Source organism: Vombatus ursinus, unplaced genomic scaffold (assembly GCF_900497805.2).
Source record: "Vombatus ursinus unplaced genomic scaffold, bare-nosed wombat genome assembly UNPS02015358.1, whole genome shotgun sequence".
Classification (NCBI taxonomy): domain Eukaryota; kingdom Metazoa; phylum Chordata; class Mammalia; order Diprotodontia; family Vombatidae; genus Vombatus; species Vombatus ursinus.
This window is the reverse complement of record NW_020955136.1, coordinates 2,377,670-2,404,377: the sequence shown is the minus strand read 5'-3', so window position 1 is coordinate 2,404,377 and position 26,708 is coordinate 2,377,670. Positions and strand designations below refer to the sequence as shown.

The following is a 26,708-nucleotide window of genomic DNA, read 5'->3' as shown; positions in this document are numbered from 1 at the left end:
TTGTCATCTCAGGGCTATCTTGAAATGACTCAAGGCCAGGTTCATAAATGAACAGTAATCCATGTATTTTTTTTTTACAATAGGACAGTAGTGCAGGTAGCAGGATGTTATAGGTAAAATGTAAGTGTTGGTATCAGGAAGACCTAAGTTCAAATTCTAACTGTGACATGTAAGCAGCTTTGTGAATCTGGGCAAGTTCCTGAGAGCCACTGGCATAAAGTGGACAAAATGCTGGCTTTGGAGTCACATGACATGATTGTAACTAACTTATCTGTTAATCCTCCCTATGTGGTCTTAACCAAATTACTTCACTTTTCTGGAACTCAGAAAAAGCCACCTGTAAAATAAAGGTCCCTTCCAACTCTAAATCTTATTCTGATGGAGTCACATGACCTCTATGTACCAGGGACAGAAGTCCCTAGGACACGTGAACTCAGATAGAGAGCAGCCTTCCTAGATCACTGCTGGAGGGGTCTTCTTGCTGAAATTTTGCCACAAAACTCAATATCAAGGCAAAAAAAAAAAAGGCTAGGGTGAATGTGCTTATCATCACTCCTGTGTCTCTAAGGCTGACCTGCTTAAAAATAAACAACAACAATGAGAAGGAAAATCAAACTTGTAAAATCCCAGGCAAACCTCCAGGATGTACCCATGACGGTGGTGTGTTTGTGTGGCGAGTGCTAGAACTACACCTCACCCTGATAGTGGTGCTCACAGAGGGCCGCAGGCTGTCTGTCATGTGATCCACCAATGCCGTCACCAGGTGGGGTGCAGTACAAGGTGTGGCCACCAGATGGTGCTCCAGCTGCCCGTGCATGGCCCACTCTCCCGGCTCCTCCCTTCTCATCCCTCTACTCTCTTTCGCCTCTGCCGCCGGTAAGTCCTTGGCCTCACGTTCGCTAGAGTATAGCGGTATGACCTAGAATATACCCACGAGTTACCTCAGATTAAAAAACAAAACCCAACCCCCCCCCCCCCCCTCGAAGGGGCGCAGGCCCCATGGCTGGGCCTGGGTTTGCTCCTCACACTCCCGACTTCCTGCTGAATTCACAGGAGTGAACAAGTCACTCTTAATGACAGTGTCATGTATTCACAGACTCAGAGAGCGTTGCAAACCCCCCTCCAAAAAAAAGAGAGAGTGAAAGAAAAGATGGTCAAATGGAAAACTGCCTGTGAGTTAGTCCCCTTCTCCTCCAGCCTTCCTCCCCACGGGGGGGGGAGGGGAGGGGGAGGGGGAGGGGAGAGGGGGACAAATAAGCTCAAAACGAGGAGACATTTTCTAAGCAAGTACTCAGAGGAAAGAGGGAAGGGAAGAAGTGGGGAAGCAGGGTTTTGCTTATCTCACTGTAATGGCAGCTACTAGCTATGCCCCCTATCCTCCCCTCCCCTCCCCCATACTAGATGGGTCCATGCAGCTGCTCTCTGTAGCTGCCTTCTGCCTCTCCTTCCTGCAGGGCGCTTGGGCTCACAGGCACCCTCCCAGACCTAGCTCAGTTTCCTCTGAGTTGCCAAGACAGTCATGGGATGTACCCTGCACCTTCCAGATGCTGGTGAAGAAGTCCCAAGGCGGGATTGAGAAGGTGACTTTCCCCTTTTGCTCCAAGCCCCTGAAAACTCAGGAAAAGGAAACGGACCCCTTAGGGATCTGTGACATGCACACCTGCACCACACGATTCAGAGCTCACTGAGTCTCGATCAGGCCTCTACCCTGGTCATGCCTGGGAGGTCTTAGACAGGTGGATTAGATTTGGGTTTTTGTTTCTTGTTCTTTTGGTCACTGTCTTGGAATCACACTGACTGGTTAACAGTCAGCTTTACAAGACAGTTAAACAACTGTGCTTCTTCACAGCCATTTCATTGATCTTAAGCTGTGCCTTGCCTCAAAAGCCCAGTTTTTAAAAATTCAAATAATTTTATAGCAATGCCCTATGGAGATATATATATATATACATATATACATATATATATATATATACACACACATATATATTTACAAACTGTGTGACCTCATTTAATCACCTTGAGCCTATTTTCCCATCTGTAAAATGGGGATAATAAAGCTACCTCTAAGGGCCATCATGAGGTTACACTAAGATAGTATATGTAAAGTGCTTTGCATACTATTAAGTGCTATAGTAATGAGTATTATTATCATGATCCCAGAAGAATAAAAATTTCAGGTGATACAATTATCCAGAGAAAGGTATATGGTGAAAGTAAAACATGAATGCCTCATTTCCCTGCTATTGTTACTTAATATAGTGCTAGAAATGTTAGCATTTGTAGTAAAACAGGTGTTAAAAATGAAAGGCATAAAGATAAGCAAAGAGGAGATAAAATGATCCCTATTTGCTGATAGCGTGATGGTTTACATACAGAATCTTAGGAAATCAGCAAAAAAAAAATTGTTTGAGACAAAGACATGAGTAAAGTGGAAAACTGTGAAATAAATCCATAGAAATCAGCAGCATTTCTATATAACAACAATAAACAAAATCCAAGGGATGATAATAGAAAAGGAAGACCCATTCAAAGTAATCATAAAATGCAGAAAATACTTAAGAGTCAATTTACATTCAGTATTTCTATAGATTGAATTATACATTGCTTCTTACAGAAATAAAGAATACTTTGACCTAGCAATAGTACTACTAGGTCTGTATCCTAAAGAGATTAAAAAAAAAAAAGTAAAAGGACCTATATGTGTAAAAAACATTTCTAGCAGCTCTTTTGTGTTGTCTAAGAATTGGAAATTGAGGAGATGCCCATCAGTTGGGGAATGGCTGAACAAATTGTGGTATATAATTGTGATGGAATACTATAGTGCTATAAGAAATGATGAAGGGGATTTTTTCACAAAAAAACTTAGAAAGACTTATGTGAACTGATGCAAAGTGAAGTGATTAGAACCAGGAAAACATTGTACACAGTAACAGCAATATTGTATGAGAATTGACTGTGAATGACTTAACTATTCTGAGCAATACAACGATCTAAGACAATTCTGAAGGACTTATGAAAAATGCTATCCACCTCCAGAGAAAGAATTGATGGAATCTGAATACAGATTGAGGCATATTTTTTTTTACTTTCTTTATTTTTCTTTTTTTTTTGTTTTACAACATGACTAATATGGAAATATTAGTTTTATATGTTATTATGTTTTATATGACTGCATATGTAAAATCTATATAAAATTGTTTACTTTTTCAATGAGGGAGGAGGGGAAGGACAGAGGGAGAAAAATTGGAATTCAAAATTTTAAAAAGATGGATGTTAAACAATTTTACATGTAGTTGTAAAAAAATAAAATATTTGGGGGAAAAAGAGAAAACTTAAATAGCTAGAGAAATAATCACCACTCATGGCCAGGCTTGTGCCAATATAATAAAAATAATAGTCCTGCAAAAGTTAGTTTATAGATTTCATGTTGTACTAATCAGACCATGAATGGGATACTTTAAAAAGAAGAAAATTCATTTGGAGGAGCCAAAGATCTATAATATCAAGCAAAAAATGAGAAAAAAAAATGAAAGAGAAAGAACATTTCTAGACCTAAGACTGTACTATAAAACAGTAATCATCAAAAACATTTGTTGCTGGTTATTAAATAGAAAAGTTAATCAGTGGAACTGACTAAAAAAGGAAGAATAACAAATAATGGAATTCAGTAACCTAGAATTAGATAAAACCCAAAACATATATTATCCAGGAAAGGACTATCTAATAAGAACTACTGGAAAATCTAAAAAGCATAAATGAGGCTTAAACTAATGTTGTACTAATTGAGACAATTTGTGGCTTCAGCAAAGTTGCAGGCTATAAAATAAACCCACAGAAATAAACTACCTTTCTGTATAATAAAAACAAATTCCAAGAGGCAATAATAGGGAAATCTCACTCAAAATAGCTGCAAAATGCGTAAAATATTTGGGAGTCAGTGAAAGTACAGTTGATATTTGTACAGATTCAATTTAAAATGTTCTTTAAACAAATAAAGAACATCTTAAATACTTGAGGAATATTCTCTAATAAATTCAAAATGTATATGTGTCCTGAATAGAGATTATACCATAAAAAATAGAAGAAAATTAGATCCTATACCTTGCACAGCTTTGGGTAAGGGCTAAGTTCTTCCTCTTCTTTTTTTAGAGTAATATTTTTGTTCTAATTAGGTTTTTTCTTGGTATCTTTTGTTTTTAACCATTATTTCCCAAAGTATTTTCCCCAGTCCCTCCCAGAGATCCACCCCATATAAACATACTATTTTTAGAAGAGGAAAAAGGAAAAGAAAAGGAAAAACATCACCATAACTGATTCACGCACCAAAAAGTCTGAAAATATGTGTAATGTGCAAAACTTGTGTCCTCCCACTTCTGCATAAGGCTAGAATGAGAATGTCTTCTCATATCTCTTTATAATTTCACAACATTCATTTTAGATTTTTTTGTATGTACTTTTTTCCTCATTTGCATTGTTGTAGTCAATGTGTATTTTGTTTTCTTGGCTCCACTTAGTTTGATCTGCATCAGTTCATGTAGATCTTTCCACGCTTCTATATACATATATATTCATCCCATTCATTGCTTCTTACAGCACAGTCACATTCCATTTCACTTATAAACCATGATTTGTTCAGTCATTCCCCAACTGATGGGTATCTGCTTTTTTCTAATTCCTTGCTATCACAGAAAAGTGCTGTTATAAATATTTTGGTGTGCATGAGGGTTTTCTCATCAATGATGTCTTTGGGATAAGCCTAGTAATGGAAATTCTAGGTCAAAAAGTATGGACATTTTAAGTACTTTATGTGCATCATTACAAATTGCTTTCCAAAATCATTATTACTAATTCATAGCTCTACCCAACAGTGTCCTACTGTCCTCTTATCTCACAGATCTTCCAGCATTGAATCTTCCCATGTTTTGTCGTATTTGCCAATTTTCAGGCTGAGTGGTGAAATTTCAGGCTGGTTTTGATTTGAATATTTCTTATTAGTAGTGATGTGGAGTATTCTTTCTTGTGGTTCATAGTTTGCAATTTTTATATCTTTCTTACTAATTTATTTTTCAAGGTTATCAAACACTTGATTATACAGCTAAATTCTTTAATAAATAAAGGATAGAGGCTATCACAAAAGATAAAATATGTAATTGTGTTTAAATGAAATTGAAAAGCTGTTGAATAAACAAAACCAATACAATAGGATAAGAACATAAGCCGCTGACTGGTAGAAAAAAAATCTTTGTATCAACCATCTCTGCTAAAGGTTTGATATCCAAGTTGTGTAGACAGCTAATGGAAACTTATAAGACCAAAAGCCTTTCACCAAAAGAGAAGTAGTCAAAGGATGTAGACAAACAGTTCTCAAAAGAAGAATCACAAACTATAAAAAAATCATATGGAGAAAACGTTCCAGATTTCTAGGTCTGAGCCTTGAGTATAGATAAGGCATAGATGAAGAAGGAGGATATTTCAGTCATGAGAGATGGTCTGCGTAAATACATAGAGGTGCCAGCTAGTAGGTTGAGTTCAGAGAACAACTGGTACTCTAGTTGAGTTGAAATGTAGACCATGAAGCTTAATCAATCAACAAACATATCTTAGATGCCTGCCATGTGCCAAGACATGTACTCAGTGCTGAGGATACAAAAGCAAAATGTCCCTTCTCTTTAAGAGCAATCTCATGAAAATGGGTAATTTTGACATGAATCTGAAAAAGGTAAGTTGGAGCCAGATAGCAGAGGGCTTTAAATGCTATGCAGAGAAGTTTGTTCTAAAGTCTATAAGATATTCCTGAATGCATTTGAGAAGGGGAATGATTTGGCCAGACCTGTAGGAGCCGTCATTTTTATACCTGTGTGAAGGATGGTTGGTTGGTTGGTTGGTTAGAAAGGGGATAGAACACAAGCAAAAAACTCAACCAAAAAATTGTTAGGACGGTTTTAATTTTAAAGGCGATCAAGGCCTAAACTAGAGTAGGAATAGGTGCTAGAAATGTTGTGGCAGTAGAAATGACTGGATTTAGCAACTGAATGAATGTGACATGTAAGGGAGATAGGAGTCAAAGGTTACTCCTAGTTTTCACTTCTGGGCGACTGGGAGGATAGGATGGTGGTACTATTAACACCAGTAGGAAAGTTTGGAGAATGGCTAGATTGGGAGCATGGGGAAGAGGATTAGTTCAATTTTAGACACGTGGAGTTTGGGCTGACCAGGGGGATATGCAGATGGAGAAGCAGGATATGTGAGATTGAAATTCGGGGAAGCTGAGGTGAGTTAATATTGATTTGGGAGTCATAGGTAAAGAGGTGATAATTGAATCCATGAAAGCAGAACCAGGGAAGTGCAATGTCCACAATTAAGGAGTGTTCAACAGGATTAAAGATTCAGAAAGGTCCCGGAGGATGAGGGAGGAGAGAAGGTTGTCAGGTTTGACAACTGAGGTCATTGATGACTGTTGAGGGAGGAGTTTCAGTGGCAAGAGGAGGTCAGAAATCTAATTATGAGAAATCGAGGAGTGAGTGGCAAGTGAGACAGAGACTCTTCCTTCTAGGAGATCAGCATCTAGCATCAAAAGGGAAGGAAGGCACAGAGTAATTGATTTGGGAAATGGCAAGATCAAGGGAAAGTTACATTTTGTTTTGTTTCAGGATTGGAACTTGGCTAAGGCATGAGTTCTCTGGACCTCAGTTTCATACCTGTAAGGTAGAGCTTTGATTAAGTACTTATGATGTGCCAAGCACTGTGCTAATTACTGAGGATATATACACAAGCAAGAAAGACAGTCCCTACCCTCAAGGAGCTTACCTACATCCATTTGAGTGGAGGAAGACAGCAGGAAAGGGGCATGAATGGCAACATAATGTAGAGATGGCTAAGAAGTGACTTGAAGATATGACAAAATAAGGTGAAAACTCACCTTTCAGAAACTGACATCCCAGGAATAGAATTCAAGGCTATCATGAGAAGAGGGTGCAGGTGACATACTATGGAGATGCCTAGGAAGTCACTTCATCTCTCCATGTCTCAGTTTCCTTATCTGCAAAATGAAGAAGTGGGATTAGATGCTTCTAAATTCCCTTGACATTCTATATCTATAATCCTATGATCTCATTGGCTCCTAACAGCAGTTCTGCAGGATATTCTGGCAGGGCAGGGATTTTTATGTCCATTTTACTGATGAAGAGACTAAGGTTCAAAAAAGCTATTTGCTTTGACAGCTAGTAAGTGGCTGAGCTTGGGACTAATGCATAGGGTTTTTGACACTGCAGTGTTTTACCCAGTGTACCGTAAGGCCTGCATGCGCTTATTTCTCAGAGGGTTGATTTTTTGGTATTAAAAAAAAAGAAACAAATAAAACTGTGTCATTCTGACCTTGGCCAAATTGCTTCTACTCTATTTTCTCACCTATAAAATGAAGTTAATATCACTCACACAATATCTTTCACAGGGTCCTTTTGAGGCTAAAATATTGATTGTAGAAGGAATTGAGTCTTCTGACTCTAAGGGGTCTTCCTTCTAAGTGGGAATGCTCCAAAGACCTCAGTTGTGTCGGCCTGATACTGGAGCCAACCACAAAAACAGCCTCGTAGCAGAGGCAGAGGAGCTCCGGCCTCTCAACCTGGGGAGAAGCTCTGCAGGGCTTTACACGGGCATCTTGTTCCCTAAGTCCTTTTGCATTAAGTAGTTGGGACAAGAGAGCCTGTGAACAACTGAGCCTCCCAGTCCCATAATCAAAAGAAGATAAAAATGCTAGAACTAATGTGGTAAAAAAACACTGGGGTTGATGGGACACTAGTGAGGTGCTACTCGTTTCTGGGTAGCTGAAGTTGATGTCTTTTTTTCTAAAAAAAAAATAGTACAGTTCTTGTCCTATTGTAATCAGTCAGCAAGTCAGTCAAAAAGCATTTATTAAGCACCTGGTAAATCCTTGGGGATACAAAGAAAGGTAAAAATATGATCCCTGCCTTCAAGGAGCTCACATTCTAATGCTATCGGTAACATGCGAACAACTATGTCTATGTAATAATGATGATCATGACGGTATTTATATAGAACTGTAAGTTTTGCAGAGTGCTTTACAAATATCTCATTTGATCCTTGCAACAACCATGGGATGTAGGTACAATTACAACTCACATTTTGCAGGTGAGGAAACTGAAGCAGATAGAGCTTAAGTGACTTATCCAAAGTATGTCTGAGGCTGGATTTAACCTCTGGTCTTCTTGACTCCAGGTCTGGTGTTCTATGCACCGAGAGACCTAGCTGCCTCAGTGCATCTTAGAGGGAAGGCACTAGCAGACGAACATAATGGAAAGGCATTTTGCAGAAGGTAAGATCTGAGCTGAGTCTTGAAGGACGCCAGGTCAATACCATGATAGAGCCATTTTGGAACATCGCCCCTTGAGAGTCCCAGCCTGATAGGCATAAATCACCAGGGTCTAGAATGGCACAGGAAGTCACTTTGATACTTTGAGTCCCATTGACTATGGATATATTTGCATGATGCCAAAAGAGCCAGTTGGGGGACAGTCAGAGCTTGCTTGGTCTGAATTTCCATGGTAGCCTGGCTAAGTATCCTTGTTTGGCTGAATCTTCCTATTAAGTCAGTCAAGGTCATGGAATTAGTAGGGCCATGGAAACACAGATTGGCTTTGATTAAAGGAATTGAGTAAAATCCTTTAGAAAAGTGAATTCCCTGTTGTAATTTTCATTCAGGGAATAATGCTGACCATGTCATTTGTTGGGAATATTATAAGTAATAATTTGCCATATGACTGTGCACTTGTATACACTGGGATATGGCTCTCCACAATTACATGTAAGCTTTGGAATAAGATTTCCTTCTCAACAGTGTAAGTGCTGTAGTTGGACTCTTTGAGGCATTACTTTTGGAACATATGCCAATAATCCAGGGGCTCTATGATTTCATCAAGATAGATGTTCCTTCCAACGATGCAGATTATAACTCATCCCTTCTTGCCCATCCTATGCTGCTTTCAACTTTATCCTCTTACTGGTTTGCTACAAGGAGTCCTCCCACCCTGCTGAGTGCCTTCCTCACTTTCTCTTGACATCATGAGAGTGCCCATGGATTTGTCTTTTGTGATCCTATCTCTCTCCCCACATGGCCAGTCTATTTTTTTCTCCTCATATATTTCTTTGATGACATTGTTTATCCAGCCTTTCCTTTCCAAGTTCCTATTTGCAAAGGACTGAAGCTTGTTGTCACCCACCCTGCACGTCTCCATTGCCCGCTGGGTGATACACTGCAGCATGTCATGGCTTGTAGTCATACAAAATTGCCAGAAGAATATTGATGTTAAAAGTTTAGGCCTTGATTTCAGGGACAGATTTGGGGTCATTAAAAGAATTTTGTGATTTCTGCAAGACAGTTTAGCTCACCCCCTTTCCAAATTTGGGTTCAACGTACTGTGCAATGTTGTTCCAAGATATACATAAATTAATGGACAAGTGTTAGCGTTTTTATAACAAATTCTTCTCATAGTCAAGGACAGTGGAGTCACCAAATTTGGACTCTAACATCACAGTCTCAGGTGCACTTAGAAGAGATAAGGACTGGGTTTGTAAATTCGCTGGTATAGGGAACTCTTAGGTGAGGAAACTCCTTCTACCAGTGCAGATTGGCACCATCTCTACTATTCATGGGCTTAGAGAACTTTCTAGAACACTAGAGGCTAAGTGATTTTGTCCAAGATAACATGGCCAGTATGTCTGAGATAAAGATTGAGCCCAAAGCATGCCCACTCCAAGGTCAGCTCTTTATCTACTAGGCTGTAGCTGCTTCTCTATACACTTATACAAGTGTTAGAAATGACACTGAAAAGAGCAAACCTGGGAAAAGTAGTTGTGTTAGGTCAAGTGTAGACAGAGGAAATATGAACTGGAGGCAACGTATTTGTGAGGGAGTTGGATTGATTTTCATGGATCTGAAGGAGGAGAAGACCCCAAAGGCATGGCAAAACCAATTCTACTACACAGGCTTTCTAGGCCCCTGGGGACAATTCTACCCAGAGGCTGAGTCACTGATTGGTGAAAAGGCCCATTTACTGTGCTCACCTTCTGACCTGCTTCACAAACATAAGTACTTTTTCTATGTTATTAGTTATACTATATTACATCCCTTAGAAATCCACATGAATTGTTTTCTGGGGCAAAAATTCTAGTGGATGAAAGAAGGAGCCATTCAATGAAGAGAGTTCTTTCACTCATTTTCCCATGATTCTTGTGGGGAGAGGAGGGGGTGGTATGGGTGTGGGTGTGTTTAACATTAGCTAGTACTTTCCTTTATTCTGGAAACATTTTGGTTGAACTTCTTCCTTTTGATTCCTGAGATCATTTGTTAATGGTTGTCATTTCTTCTTCTACTTCCAACACATTGACTGTGCTTTCAGATGATTCTGTTCTTCCTATGCAAAATGATCTTGGGATTTGCTCCCCACAGCTTCTAAGTGACCACTCTACAATACCCTTTCCCACACAGTTTTCTTAAACCTAGTGACTCTAAGCAACACACCAATGAATACTTCATTTTTAGGGGCATTCAGGGTGTTGTTTGTAATGGGATGGCAAGATTGTGCTGGGACTTAGGAGACATGATGCTAGTCCTGGCTTAGACATTTCTCTGACTGTTCTGTGGTTTGGGGATTTGATTTGGGAAACATTTATTAAATTCCATTCAAGATCCTGGAAGGGGGAGGATGAAAAGTTTGAAAAGGACCCCGTCTCTATCCCTGTGGAGCTTATAGTCTAGTAAAAGGATCGGACACATACATAAGTAACTTAAACATTAAAAAAAATTATATAATTGCCATAGAGATGCAAAATTAAGAGGTAAGAACTCAGAGAAGGCAGGCCCAAACTCTGTGGAGCACACTTACTACCCAAATGGGTTCGTGGACAAATTCCTTCTCTTTCTTCATCTAACCCTGAATTCAGTTCACATCAAGTCATGTATTAAATGCCTACTCTATCTTAGGCATTGGGTATAGGGAAAGGGGATAAGGGTTAGGGACCAGCCTTGTAATTTCATCAGCCTAGTGAGGATTTTTCTCTGCTAAGGAAGGTTGACCTGGAACATGGAGACGTTGTGATTTGCCTAGGGTCATATAGTCAGAACATTTCAGAGTTAGGGCTTCAACCCTCAGAGGCCAGCTTTCCTGCCCTTGAGGATCTTATATTCAACTGCCCAGGGAAACCTAGAGAGCTCTATGCCAAGTATAGCCAGCATAAAGCCTGTGTAAAGGCCTGGAGGTGAAAGATGATATGTGGTAAGAGAGTATGTGGGAAAAGATAAAATGCTTGGGCGATTGAGTGGGTATCTGGAAAGCAAATTGAACCAGATTATGAGGGACTTTTGATGTTATAGCTAGGACTTTGTATGAGGCAGCAGGGAGTCATTATAGCTTCCTAAGCAGGGAAAATGCCATTTATAAATGTTAGTCATCTCCAAGATATGGAAGAATAAAGGATGGGAGGTGTTGCCAGTGACAGAAAGGGATTCAATAGGGATAGTTCTCAGCCCTTCCCAAAACTTCAGAAGTGACAGACTTGAAGTCCATACATCCTGTGACCCTCCAAAGCCTCTCTGCTCTAAAGGGTGGAGCGAGACTTCATTAAGACTGGGAATAAAGCATGTAAAGTCAGTTTTTATTCAGGCACAGGTGACCTTTGGAAAGCTGGTGGAAAGGCAGACATCACCTGCCCAGATGGCTAAAGATGGGAGGTAAAAAATTCAATATTTTCAAGCACCTACTTTGTGTAGGAACTTGTGTTAGGTACTTGGAACGCAAATATCCAAATGAAAACAGGCCCAACCCTCAAAGAACTCACAGTCTGCCAAAAGCATAGGGGAACCCAGCCAGTACATAAATAGGTTTAATACTAGGGAGTTCAGAAAGAGACCGAGTGAACATCAAGGAGGTTCCGGGAAGGCTTACTATGGGTAGAGCATGAATTAAGACAATGAGGCTTCTCTGAAAATGAGGTATTCCAGTGCATTCCAGGCTTTAAGGGAATGGCTTGTGCAAATGCATCGTCAGGAGATGGAGCATTATGTTTAGAGAATAACTAATAATCCAGTTTTGTAGAGAATGTCTAAATTCCAGTTAGGCCTTTGTAGTCAAGTAGTTATATGTTGTTGTTTAGTCGTGTCTGACTCTTTGTGACCCCATTTGGGTTTTTATTAGCAAAGATACTTCTCCAGTTCGTTTTACAGATGAGGAAATTGAGGCGAACAGGATGAAGTGACTTGCCCAGGGTCACACAGCTACTATGTATCCGAGGCCAAATTTTAACTCAGGAAGATGACTTCCTGACTCCAGGCGCAGCACTCTATCTACTGCCGCACCACCTAGCAGCCCCAAGTAGTTATATAACTATTTTAATTATGCCCATTTTAGTTGTAGCACCTGGTGGCATCCCTCCCCCCAACTCATTAGACAGGTCTTTCAGATAATAGGTTCAAGGTATTCTGTGAGTTTGCATCCCCTAAAGTTATAACTTATGAGCTCCTACCAGTGTATTTATCTTAATGGTCAGTGAGAGGATGCATTTGGTTCAAAGCAATGGTATAGAAAGAAAATGTAGTAACAAAACATTTCCCCTCTAAACCATTTGGACACGGTCTCTGCCAAGTACATACAGCATTCAAGGGAAGAGTGAACACACACAGGAAGCATACATGAAGTTAGGTAATAGGCATTTATTAAGCACGTGTTCCAGGCACTGAGCTAAGCTTTGGAGGGCTACTCATGCAGAGAACATGTGTGGCCAGGGTGTGTGTATGGAGGGCAAGTCATAATTCCTTTGTTGCAAGGCCACTGATGTCTGCCAGGGGTGTCAATTTGCTATTTCTGCCGGGCCTCCTCCCTGCTGGTCTTGTATTCTCTCCCTAACAATTCTACTCAGTCACCCATGTTTGCCCCAGATTTTGCTCAGCTAGGCACTGCTCAGCTAACTGATGCATCCTTTCTGCTGGGTGCTCTGCTGGATCCTACGCTCCTAGCCCCTTCTTATCCATACAGGGTCTCAGTTGGAAATTCTACTGCCTGCTGCTCAGCTGGATGCCTCCCAAAGCCTCCAGCTTTTGCTTCAGCTAACATCATTGGCCGCCTCCACCTCAGAAGAAGAGTGAGTGTTACAGTATTCTTGTAGTCTAAAAGCCATGGCCTTTTTCTTGCCAACGCTCTTTTAGAAAAACCAGAAGTCTTTGCCTTAGTCCAGTGAATGTTTCCCCCATAGAAGGAGACTTTCTATATTATGGAGAGAACGGAAGGGCCTTGTGGGTTTGGTGACTGAGTCCTCTCATCTCTTTAGGAGATCGTTGGCTCCATGGGCCAAAGTATTTAGAACAAAGTGCAGGCTAAGTAACTAGTGCCTTCAGGCTCCAGTCTGTCTTTTCTTTGGGCCAATCTTCTTAGTCACTGGGCCTGGGGTGTCCACGAGCAATCCAACTTTGGATTATAGTGAGCATTCCCATTGCCTCCCAATTTTAATCCTGGAAGGCTCAATTATATACTACATAGTTGAAATTTGTCTAATAACTACAGAACAGTCCTGGGATTTGGGCTTCGTAGTTTGCAAACCTCAAATCTCTTCTTTTCTCCCATGTAAGTGAGTAAATGGGGAAAAAGGCACTGAAATAAAGCACAACTCAGGAGACGAGGCTCTTCTATCTTGCTAACCATATGCCTTGCTACTTCATATTGTATCATAATTGTGGGGCTGCTCCACTGGGCTCCCCCAACTTAAGGAACCCCTGAATTGAACACATCTATCATGTCAAATCTGTCAGTGACAGATGTATTTCTTTGCCGTGGAATACAAATAATCCAGTGTCCTCTTGTAGATTCTGTCTAAGTGTATTTGAGAGTAATCCCTGCCTGGCTGAGAATATGGTGATTAGGAAGAGGCTCCTACTCCTTTCTCAAGGAACCCCTTCCCAGAAGGCCACATAGAAGAATCATATTGGGCAGAATGCTGATTTGCCTAGGAGGAAATTCTTCTTTTGTTGGGAGATCATAAGAACTAATTTCCAATATATTACACAATCCAGCAGAACATAATCTATGCCTAGAAACCAACAAGGAGAATTATAGTGTGGTTAACTAATATACACATCTTCAAACATAATTCTTCATCCTTCAAAAATCATTACCCTCAAAGATGTCAACTAGGAAAGCAGTTAGTAATTATGATTGGACAGCTCTACTTTGGAAAACTAATCAGGCATTTCAAGGCTCCTTGTATTCTGACATTATCCTGGAAAATTGGGGAGATCTGGCTCGAGGTCCAGCTCAAGATCTTATTACTGAATTGCTGGCCCATGCAAGCAGTCATTGGGTTTCCCATGATCTGGGTCAGGCTTTTGGAAACATCTGACAGCTATTTGTTCTAAGCACCAGTAGGCTAGAGGCAATTACTATGAATTCCAGTGGATGGGGTAGAGGCAGACATAATCACAGAGCACTGAGTCCTGGGCTCTGCTAGTGACTAATTTCCATCAATGTTAGAAAAATGAGTTTCTGAGTAAAAATTAGGACAACACACTGTGTCTTCATGTTTCGTTATATACGTCAGAGGCAGACCTCATTCATACCTGTGAGTGGGATTTGACTTATAAAACTCCTTATACCTTTACTAAAGATCAGTTAGGTGACACAGTGGATAGAGCCCAGGGCCTGGAGTCAGAAAGACCTGAGTTTGAAGCTGGCTTCAGACACTTACTAGCTATGTGACTGGGCAAGTCTCTTAAGTCTGATTGCCTCAGTTTTCTCATCTGTAAAATGAGCTGGAGAAGGAAATGGCAAATCACTCTACTGTCTTTGCCAAAAAATCCCAGATGGGGTCATGAAACTGAACAACAACAACATATACCTTTATTTCCCTCAAGTGAACCAGACCATCCTGTGGAGGGGCCCCAGGGATGCAGAAGGACGATTATACCCCTGGGGCTTCCATTGGCTTTCTGCTTTTGACTCAGATGATTCTTGAGGCAAGGAAACTGGAGAAGTCACCTCTTAAAGCTGAGGAGCAAATTTTCTGCTGTTGGAAATGATGCAGGCCAACAAAGACATTTAGTTGTTGTTGTTCAGTCATTTCAGTCGTGTCTGGTTCTTCTTGACTCTGTGGACCTCTGTCCATGAGATTTTCTTGGCAAAGATACTGGAGTAGTTTGTCATTTCCTTCTCCATTGGCAAACAAAAGTTAAGTGACTTGCCCAAGATCACAAAACTGAGAAGTTCTTTTTTTATTAATTTATTTTGATTTCTCAATAATCACTTCTAAGTGCTTTTGAGTTTAAAATTTTTCTCCCCCTCCCTCCCTACCACCCTCCCCAAGATGGCACACAATCTAATATAGGCTATACATATACATTCCTATTAAACATATTTTCACATTAGTGATGTTGTAAGTAAGAATTAGAACCAATAGGAGGAACCACAAGAAAGAGGAAACAAAACACAACAGAAGAGAAAAAAATAGCAAATAGTATGCTTCGATCTGCATTCAAACTCCATAGTTCTTTCTTTGAATGTGGATAGCATTTTCCATCATGCTGAGAAGCTTCTGAGGCTGGATTTGAACTCAGGTCTTCCTGACTCCAAGCCCAGTGCTCTATCCACTGTGCCACCATGCCATTAAGTGGCCATATTTCAGAGAAGGACTATCACTCCATGCTTATAGGAGAGAGGCTTCCCATTTCTCTGTTTTTTTTTTAATTCAAGAAAAACATTTATTAAAGGCTTACTATGAGCAAGGAACTTCTCAAGGCACAAGAGGTGCAAAGACAGAACAGTCCTCAAGAAACTTATATTCTGCTGAGGAGAGGGCAGGAAACGACACCTAGATATCGCCCGTAGCTACAGGATAGATTAGGAAAAAAAATGAATCTGGAATCCAGAAAACTGATTAGGAGGTAATTCTAATAGTCCAGGTGAAAGGTGATGAGGGTCTAAAGAAGGGAGAGAAGAGGATGGATGTAAGAAATGTTGTAGAAGTGCAATTGACAAGACTTAGTAACTGATTATTATGGAAATGGGGAGGGAAAGTGAAATTGAGTACAACTTTTCAGGTGTGAACCATGTTGACTATAGAAAGATGTCAGTACTAGATAAAAAGAGAAATTTGAAGGGAAAGATAATGAGTTCAGTTTTGGATGTGTGGAATTTAAAATGTCTATGAGACATCCAGTTTGTGACATCCAAGAAGCAGTTGGTGATGGAAAAGATATTAGGCCTGGATATATAGATCTGGGAGTCATCTGCATAAAGATAATAATTGCACCTATGGAAGCTGATAAGATTACCAAGATAGCATATAGTGAAAAGAGAAAAGGGTCCAGGACAGGGCCTTGGGAGAGGTTCCAAGTAGTGAGTGGAAGCAGACTTGATGACCATGTTCCTGTCTGTTCCCTCTCAGCCATTTGGTTCACTGTACCAATGACAAACTTGGCCCCATCTTATCCTAGCTTGAACCTGCCATGCACCCCGCTTTGTTTTTCCAGCTTAGGTACCCCCTTTAATCATCCTTCCAAAACCCTGCAGTCACCAGTCTCCAGTGAACCCTACTCCAGTCCCTGTGCCTCAGTCACTCTCTAGAACTATAGTCAGCCACATTTCCCAACTGATTCTTTCCCTCCCCATCACCACTCCCAGCTTCTCACTTGGAGTCAACAGGACTCATTTTGGCTAACAAGTCAAAAAGTGACATAACGGACTGATTTTATTTGAGGTTCAAACAAATTCACAGGCTGCCCTCAGAGCTGGAATTAGGAATATGTTACCTGAGGTGCAAACAGTTGGTGGGGAGTAATGGCAAGTAGGGGCAAAGTATGGAATTAGCAGCTACCAAGAAGGGAGCTGTGAGTTAAATATTGCAACCTCCTCCCACCCCATCTCCTTGGCTCTCTTTACTACATCATGCTGTGTTTAAAAAACACCCACCACATAATACATGTCTATTTATAATATATTTTAAGGGCTCTAATGATACCAAGTGAATCTCTATGTTAAGCAGAAATGGCTTCGTGAGGTTCTTTCTGTTTCTTCATAATAGCCAAGGCCAACAAGGCTTTCTCTGATTCTTCTTTGTGGGGGGGTGTCACAAAATGGAGAAGGAGGTATATATAACTTCTTTTTTATCTTTTTTAAATTTATTTTTCGTTTTCAACATTCACTTCCACGAGATTTTGAGTTCTAATTTTTCTCCCCATCTCTCCTCTATCCCCACCCCAAGACAGTGAGCATTCTGAATACCCTTTCTCCCAATCTGCTGTCCCTTTTATCACCTCCCCTTCTCTTATCCCCTTCAACTTCTATTTTCCTGTAGGGCAGGATATATTTCTATACCCCATTTCCTGTACATCTTATTTCCCAGTTGCATGTAAAAACAATTTTTAACATTCGTTTTTAAAACTTTTGAGTTCCAAATTCTCTCTCCCTCCCCACCCACCCTCATTGAGAAGGCAGGCAATTCGATATAGGTTATACATGTGTAGTCATGTAAAACACTTCTGTAATAGTCATGTTGTGAAAGACTAACTATATTTCAGGGGCAGCTAGGTGGTGCAGCAGATAGAGCTCTGGCCTTGGAGTCAGGAGGACCTAAGTTCAAATCTGACCTCAGACACTTGACACTTACTAGCTATATGACCCTGAGCAAGTAACTTAACTCTGATTGCCTCACAAAAAAAAAATTAAAAAAAGACTAACTATATTTCTCTCCCTCCTATCCTGTCCCCCCATTTATTCTATTCTCTCCTTTGACCCTGTCCCTCCTCAAGTGTTTGCTTCTGATTACCCCCCCATATGCCCTCCCTTCTCTCACCCCTCTCTCTCTTATCCGCTTCCCCCCCCCTATTTTCCTGTAGGGTAAGATAGATTTCCATACCCAATTGAGTGTGTATGTTATTCCCTCCTTAAGCCAAATCCCATGAGAGTAAAATTCATTCGTTCCCTCTCACTTCCCCCCTCTTCCCCCCTCTTCCCCTCCACTGTAAAAGCTTTTTCTTGCCTCTTTTATGAGAGATAATTTACCCCATTCTACCTCTCCCTTTCTCCTTCTCCCAGTACAATCCTCTCTCACCCCTTAATTTTATTTTTAGATGTTATACCTTCATATTCATCCTACCCCATGCCCTCTGTCTATATACATATATATGTATATTTATGTATGTGTGTGTGTGTGTGTGTGTGTGTGTATATATATATATATATATATATATATATATATATATATATATATATTCCCTCCAACTACCCTAATACTGAGAAAAGTCTCATGACTTAAAATATGATCTTTCCATGTTGGAATATAAACAGTTCAACTTTAATAAGTCCCTTATGATTTCTTTTTCCTGTTTACCTTTTCATGTTTCTCTTGAGTCTTGTATTTGAAAGTCAAATTTTCTATTCAGCTTTGGTCTTTTCATCAGAAATGCTTGAAAGTCCTCTATTACATTGAATATCCATATTTTTCCCTGAAGGATTATACTCAGTTTTACTAGGTAGGTAATTCTTGATTTTAATCCCAGCTCCTTTGACCTCTGAGATATCATATTCCATGCCCTCTGGTACCTTCATGTAGAAGCTGCTAAATCTTGTGTTATCCTGATTGTGTTTCTACAATACTTGAATTGTTTCTTTCTGGCTGATTGCACTATTTTCTCCTTGACCTGGGAACTCTGGAATTTGGCTATTATATTCCTAGGAGTTTTCCTTTTGGGATCTCTTTCAGGAGGTGATTGGTGGATTCTTTCCATTTCCATTTTAGTCTCTGGTTCTAGAATGTCAGGGCAGTTTTCCTTGATAATTTCTTGAAAGATGATGTCTAGGCTCTTGGGTCTATTTTCCAGGTAAGCTGTTTTTCCAATGAGATTTTTCACGTTGTCTTCTATTTTTTTTTCATTCTTTTGGTTTTGTTTTATAATTTCTTGATTTCTCATAGAGTCATTAGCTTCCATTTGCTGCATTCTAATTTTTAAGGAATTATTTTCCTCAGTGAGCTTTTGGGCCTCCTTTTCCGTTTGGCCAATTCTGCTTTTTAAAGGATTCTTCTCCTCATTGGCTTTTTGGATTTCTTTTGCCATTTGGGTTAGGCTGTTTTTAAGGTGTTATTTTCTTCAGTATTTTTTTGGGTCTCCTTTAGCAAGCTGTTGACTTGTTTTTCATAATTTTCTTGCATCACTCTCATTTCCCTTCCCAATTTTTCCTCTACTTATCTTACTTGTTTTTCAAAATCTTTTTTGAGCTCTTCTATGGCTTGAGACCAATTCATGTTTTTCTGAAGGCTTTGGATGTAGGAGTTTTGACTTTGTTGTCTTCTTCTGGTTGTATGTTTTGGTCTTCTTCGTCACCAAAGTAAGATTCTGTAGTCTGAGTTTTTTCCACTGTTTGCTCATGTTTTCAGCCAATTGCTTGCCTTTTTAACTCTTTGTTAAGGTAGGGCCCTGCTTCCAGTGTGGAGGATGTACAGTCCCAAGCTTCGGGGGTTTTGTGCAGCTGTTTTCAGAGATACTTGAATTTCAGAAAGACCTGTACATTTTCAGTTCTTCCAAGGTGGTATGATCAAAGGTGAGGTGTTTACTCCTTTCCTGGCCTGTGCTCTGGTCTATGAGTGACCACAAGCACTCTTTTCTGCCTTGGAACTGTGAGGAGGATTCCCTCTCCACCACCACCACAAGCTCCATCACACCAGTGTTCCTCCTCACCCCAAGACTGTCACCCAGGACTGAGACCCAGATCCAAGCACAGGCAAAGCAAGAGAATCCGGCCTCAGTGCCAGCAAGGAGATCCCTGCAATCCCCCTCTGATCAGCCACTCGATCCCTGCTGCTGTCTGTGGGCCGAGAACTCCAGAAGCAGCAGCTGCCACTGTGGCCACCACCCTGGGGCAGAACTAGAGCCAGGGCTGGACTGTGCTCCTCTCTCACCCAGGTCTGACATACCTTTCCCACTGACTTTCTAAGCTGTCTTTGGTGTTTGTGGGTTGAGAAGTCTGGAGACTGCCACAGCTGCTTGTGATTCAGTCTCCTAAGGCCTGTTCCAGGCTCCCTGGGGCCCCGTCTTTACCTGCACTGCCCACGCTAAACTGTATTCCTCTCCCAGCCTAGCAACAGACCTTTCCTATCAACTGTCCAGGTTGTCTTTGGCTGGAAATCTGTTTCACTCTGTCTTTTTGTGGGTTCTGCTGCTCTAGAATTTGTTTAGAGCCATTTTGTATAGGTATTTGGAGGGGTTTGGGGAAGAACTCAAGCAAGTCACTGCTCTCACTCTGCAGTCTTGGCTCTACCCCCATATGTATAACTTCTTCCACATGGCAGTCACATCCACTTGCTCCTTCTCTGCTACCTACAAATACTCCTATTTCTCCCTCATCTTTAAGAATATCTCACTTGGTCTAACCGCCTGTAATTGTTATCATTTGATATCTCTCTTCTTGGCTCCACTCCTTGAAGAATCAGTGTATGCTTGCTGGTCTTTTCCAGTGTTGCTCACCCTCTTCTTTTGGATATTCTCTCCTTTCTAGGTTTTTATGACCACATTTTCTCCTGGTTCTCTTTCTACCTAGCTGACCATTCCTTCTCAGTATCCTTTGCTGGATCTTCATCCATGTCATGTTTGCTAGCCATAGGCATCTCCCAAGGTTCTGTCCTGATCCCTCTTCTCTTTTTACTCTGTACTATCTCACTTGGTGATTTCATTAGCTTCCGTGGATGAAGTTATCATTTTTATGTAGATTATTCCCAGTTCTACATTTCTAACCTTTTATCCCTCTCCTGAGCTACAGCACTGCCTTCTGGACATTTCAAATTGGATATCTTATTGATGTCTAACTCAACATGTCACAAACACAACTCATTATCATCTTCCCCCTCTCCCAACCAAAACCCTCTGCTTTTCCCAACTTTTCTGTTGTTGCTGAGGGCATCACCATCTTCCCAGTCACTCAGATTAACAACCGCTGTGTCATCCTTGATGCCTAACTCTTAACCCACACATCCAATCTGTTGTCAAATCCTGTTCTCTGTACATTCCCCACATTTCTAATGTCCTCCTCCTCTCCACTCATACAGCTGCCTCTCTAGAACTGGCCCTCATCACCTCTCCCCTGAAACATTGCTAATTGTTTTTCCTTACTCAGGTCTATCCCCACTCCATTTCCTATTTCATACAACTACCAAAATGATTTTCCTATAAAATAGTCTGATCTTGTCACTCCCTATATTCACTAAATTCAAATGGGGTCACCAAGAGTCAGGCATGACTGAAAAACAACTGAACAAATATTTGAGAGTTAAAGACCTTTGTAACCTGGCCTCTTCCTCCCTTTCTAGTCTTCTAACACTTCATGCCCTAGACACGCTCTACATTCTAGCTATACTGGCCTACTTGCTGTTCCTTGAACATTGGATTTGGGGGTCACTGGACCTGGGTTTAAATGGTAGCTCTTACCATTTACTGCCTGTGTCCTTGAGCAAGTAACTTAACTTCTCTGGGCCTCAGTTTCTTCATCTGTAAAATAAGGATATTGGACAGGATGACATCTAAGGCCTCTTCCAACTCCAGATCTGTAATCCTATGATATTAAGATCCTATTTGAGCCTATTTCAATGTTTACAGTTAATAGTCTTGAGTTTGGTGACATTTTTAAAAAGTTAACATTTTGTTCTTGTTCAGTCGTGTCCAACTCTTCGTGATCCCATTTGAGATTTTCTTGGCAGAGATACTGGAGCAGTTTGCCACTTCCTTTTCTAGCTTATTTTACAGATGAGGAAACTGAGGTAAACAGGGTGCAGTGACTTGCCCAGGGTCACAAAGCTAATAAGTGTCTGAGGCCAGATTTGAACTCAGAAAGAGGACGCTTCCTGACTCTAGGCCAGTCTCTCTCCACTGCAGTGCCAGCTAGCTGCCATTAAGATTCATATGTGTATATGTAAATACCCATATGGGTATATACACACAAAACTATATATACTTTTTTTGATTTCACTCAGACTAGTGTAAATTTAGGATTTTTAATAGAGACAGCCTTCTAGGGTTTTTTTTTTTTCCTAACACTTTCTGATTTGAAGGGGCTGAGCTTTAATGTTGCCATCTGAGTGTCAGTTTGCAGGCCCTAAGGGCAGACTTATATCAAGCCCAGGGCAGTCTGATCACCAGGCCATGATTTATTATCACTGCTGAAGCTCCAGTGGGAGAGGGAAATGGAGGGGAATTACCAGAGCATTCTTTCTTTAATAGTCTTGGTTTCGGTCTGCTCAGTGTGAAACTCAATCCAGTGTAGCCATTTCCCATGTAACCAAAGCAGAGCTGTATTTTCAACCATCAGCTGGCATTTTGAGGTCAACTCCATTTCTTTGCAGGGGTGTCTTTGGTCCAAGTATGGAGTCTTGAAGAGTCAACTGTGACTAACCTGGCCTATTCCTGAAAGGCTTTCTTTATTGTATCTACTTTAAGTTGCCAAACTCCATCTCGCAAGCTTTCCTCATCAATCACATTTATAGAAACTTGAAGGGCTCTTATAAGTGTCTACATAACAGCAACTCATAAAAATAAGACACTTTTCATGCACAAGCTCTACACGTGTCTGCCAGCTCCCCTGCCCCCCCCCATTGACACAAATAAAGGATTAAGTTAAGTGCAAACAGCAACATCCTCTAGCCAGCTTTGGCCACATTCATTGATTGATTTGAGAAAGTTGTGTGATGGTCTGCCATCAACCATTTTCTCATGTGTTCTTTCTTTTTGAAAAGTCCCTCTAGATCCATAAAAACAATATTGCCCCCATATGGCACTTCACAGAGAGATCAAATTTAAAAAATTAAGACCCTGGAAATCATCGGAGATTTCATCGCAGGCAACTTCTGATAGTGTCTTCATAAAAAAACGGTTGCACGCAAAAGATCTGAGCCATCATAAAATTGGACCTAGATAGTTTCTCAAAGAAACTCTCCTTGAGAATGGCTTGTATTCCACAGAAGATCAGCTCATACTTATTGAGCTTCTACTAGGTACAAGGCATTGTGTTGGATGTTATGTCTGGCCTGTTTTGTCCATATGATGTCAGGACATGCACCCATACAAGATGACAATATGACCCCAGAGGGGTTCTGTATTAGGGCAAATTGACTTTGCTGTTAACATAGCAAACTCAGAATTCTAATCCTTGCTCTTAGGAAAACTTGCTATGTGACTCAGATTCTCTCCGTGTCTTAGTTTTCTCAGCTGCAAAATTTGGACACTGTGACAATGTGCTTGCCTTACCCCTGAGGGTACTATGAAATGGGAAGGCCAAAGATGAAATCTTTTTAATCAGTGAGAGACTTGGCCCTAACACTGCCAGCCAGGAGGACAAGAGGGGTTTTTCATTTTCAAAAATATATTTTCTTGATAACTTTTTGCTTTTAGATCACATTCATTCCTGCATATACCTTTTCCTCATCCCTTCATATACACATTGAACAAAGAAAACCTTTTGAACAAAACCAACTGACACAGTGACCATGTCTGATAGTGCATGCCTTATTCTGTACCTATAGTCCCCTGCCTCTTTTGGGAAAGGGAAAGTGCATTTTATCATCTCTGTGGCCAAGGTCTGTCCTTCCAATCACTCAGAGTTTGACTTTTTTTAGCCTGCTTTTTCATTTATGTTATTAGCATCGTTGCCTGTGTCATTCTATTAGTTTTACTCCATTGGTTTCTACAAGTCTTCTTGGGTTCCTCGGGATTCCTTGCATTCATCGTTTTTGATGGTGAATTGGATCACTCTTCCCTAATTGTTAAAGGTGCTGCCTTTAACACTTACAAGTGCTGCCAACTTTTCTAAACTTCTATTCTTTGGGGGTAGAGCAGGACAGGAGGGCCTCCAGCAAAGGGAGACCCAGATAGTTTGTAGGGACCATGGTTGGGTGAGGGCAGTGGGGCCTACTGGCTCAGGTATGGAGGTTAGTAGATCTAGGGAGTGGTCATATGGTGGTTGATTCGTGAGCAGGGAGTGGGGACCAAGGAGCTCAGGCTGAGGCATCTGTGACATGCTACTGTGCTAGACAGATATGACCCAAGAGTTTAGAGGAGGGAGGTGGGTTAAGCCTTTTTTATAGCTTTAATTTAATTTAATTTTTATTTTCTGTTCCAAATTCTCTCCTTCTACCCCATCTCCCACTCATTGAGAGAGCAAAAAATACAATACCTACTAAATGTATGAAATCCTGCAAAACATATTTCCATATTTGCCATGTTGCATAAAAAGAGAAGCAAGAAAAAGAAAGAGAAAAAAATGCTTCAGTCTACACTCAAAGTCCATCAGTTCTCTGTCTGGAGATAGACAGCATGGAATTAAGCTTAATTGGTTAGATTCAGATAAACAATGCTCAATATTTTGTTTTTTTCTCATTCCAACAAATTGTGCAAACCCTGTAGCCAAATGGTATACTTTGGAGGGCCACTGGAGGAGGTGGGTTGTTTTAGCCTCAGGAGGGAACCTTTCAAGTCAGAGGTGGAGGGCAAGGCAATACCCACTGGGTAGGGGGTGGTAAGAATCCCTCATCTCTGGTCCATTCCATGGGTTAGGTATAGGAAATCCAAGTTTTCCTTGAGGAGTCCTGGGTCTAAGACTTGGAACATGAGGGCTCAAAGAAACCCTAGACACCATCTAATTTAAAGGTTCACTTGACTTTGATTCAAGAAGCATTTATTAAGCACCTGCTGTGTGGTGGGAACTGGGGATACAGAAATGAAAAAAGGCAGACCCTGTCCTTATGGAAGCACTCTATTAGGAGGAGACAGTATGAACATAGATCAGTAAATACAAAAATACATGAAGAGCAAATGTAAAGCAGACTCAGGGGAGGGGCAGGGTATGTGCCAAGCTGTTTCTGGGAGAGTAAATGACCTACATTTTCTCCTATAAACTGGGCCACCTTCTAAAAGTTCTACACAATGGCTCACAGAGGCAGGGCTGGGGAGCTGGGCAGGAGATGTAGGGAGTGTAAGGAGGAAATGTGGGGAAAAGCAGGACCTAGTTTTGACTTGATTGTTTTTTGTTGGTTCAGTCCAGACCTGTGCTTCATTGTAGGGAATTTCTAATGTGGAAACTGCCTCCACCTATGCAGATTTTCAGCTCTATGCATCTTTTGGTCTGAAGGAGCTAACTGAAGTCCTGAGAACATGATCACACAACTAGCTAGTAGGTGTTAGAGATGGTACTTGTACACAGGTTGTTCTTACTCCAAGGCCACCACTCTCTGTTCACTGTACCACTTGTCTGTATTGACTTTATGTAAGTTTGGCTAATTTGAGAAGTAAGGACCTTGGGCATAAAAGTTTGTCATGAGCCAGAGGTTGGGAAGCTATTTTCTAATCAAACCCTAATGGAGTGCATAGAATTCAATTAGAAAGAGAATGCCTTACTGTTTGATCCTTCTGGGGGGGGTGTGAATAGGGTTTCCATCCTGGGCATTAATAACTGACTAGGGGAGGGTCATTATTTTGCTTCCGTTCCATCTTAACAGGAAAATATGCATTCGCTGTCCTCTTTAAATGGAACCCTCAGTTTTCAAAGCAGTATATGCCACCATGTTCCTCCCTCTGTGGTATGAAGACCTAGCCAGGACACTGAAATTTACAGGGCTCTCACGGTAGTTGTTCTTTACAAAAGTAGAAAAAACTGAGTAAGAATAAGGCATTCGAATAGGAAACTATCAGGTGACCATCTTCCCTTCCCCAGTTGTGACCTCTGCCATGAATTGTATCCTGTGATCTCCGTCTCCTACTTTGGGGCCTTGTGCCACCCAGCTGAATTGGTTTTAAAAAGTTGAATCAGGGATGGCTTTTCTGCTACATTCTTTGGTGCCAAAGTTGCTAGTGATGGCTCTGGGCACTGCCATCCTCACAGATTGTGATAAAATCAGCAGTGTGTGGGAGACTCTCTTTTATTAGCACTGCAGGGGAATTACCAAACATGAAAAGGCTATGGTTGGGGAAAGGAAGTGACTGGTAACTGGCTGCCATTCCTCCAACAAGAGGAAACCCAGTCTAACCTCTTTTCTCAGCAGGAGGGTAGCTGTGATAACTCACCTTGAAACTGACACCACCAGTGTACTTAACCTCATTTTCTTTCCCTCTCTCCTCAGGTAGGGCCTCATCTCTGATCAGCTGAAAATCTGGGCCTCACTCTGGCCAACAAACCTAAGAATGGAAAGTTTCTTTAATTAAAGAAGATCCTCCAAAAGGTAAGAAATCGATGTTTTCATACGCTTGTATCTACACTCTTGGGAAATACCAGGCGAAGGAATCCAATTACTTTGTGAAAGAGCTAAGAAAAAAGTTGAGGTTAGATGCTTCGTAGTTTCTTCTCTAACCACTGTGGTAGGAGCTGCTATTTTATGGGAAATTCTTTTAGTATGAAATCTAAAAAATTTTGACACCAGACTAGCTCCAAAAGAATCCGTCAAAAACTGGATGGTGCCAGGTATGTCCACATAGTTCTGGGCTTTGGGAAGAGAGACCAAGAATGTCTAGGAGTCCTGAGTCCATGATGTAGGGCAGATCATGGACTTCTCTGGCCATGACTTGTTGTGATCAGAGTAACTCAGGTGTTTTAGGTATGTGTATGCGGTGAGGGGGAGGATTGCCCAGTGAATCTCATTGGTTTTCTACCTCTGAGGTCCTAGGTCCCCTGAAG

The 26,708-nt window shown here is 40.9% G+C and overlaps 1 long non-coding RNA gene across 1 annotated transcript in view; it reads left to right on the top strand.

Annotated features, from left to right (window-relative positions):
* Positions 1–1,460: 1,460 nt before the first annotated feature.
* Positions 1,461–26,708, top strand: part of LOC114031990 — a 56,857-nt gene continuing 31,609 nt past the window's right edge. The window contains exons 1-2 of the long non-coding RNA XR_003567791.1: positions 1,461–1,580; positions 26,158–26,256. This is a non-coding gene — a long non-coding RNA (uncharacterized LOC114031990). The remainder of the gene's footprint in view (positions 1,581–26,157; positions 26,257–26,708) is intronic.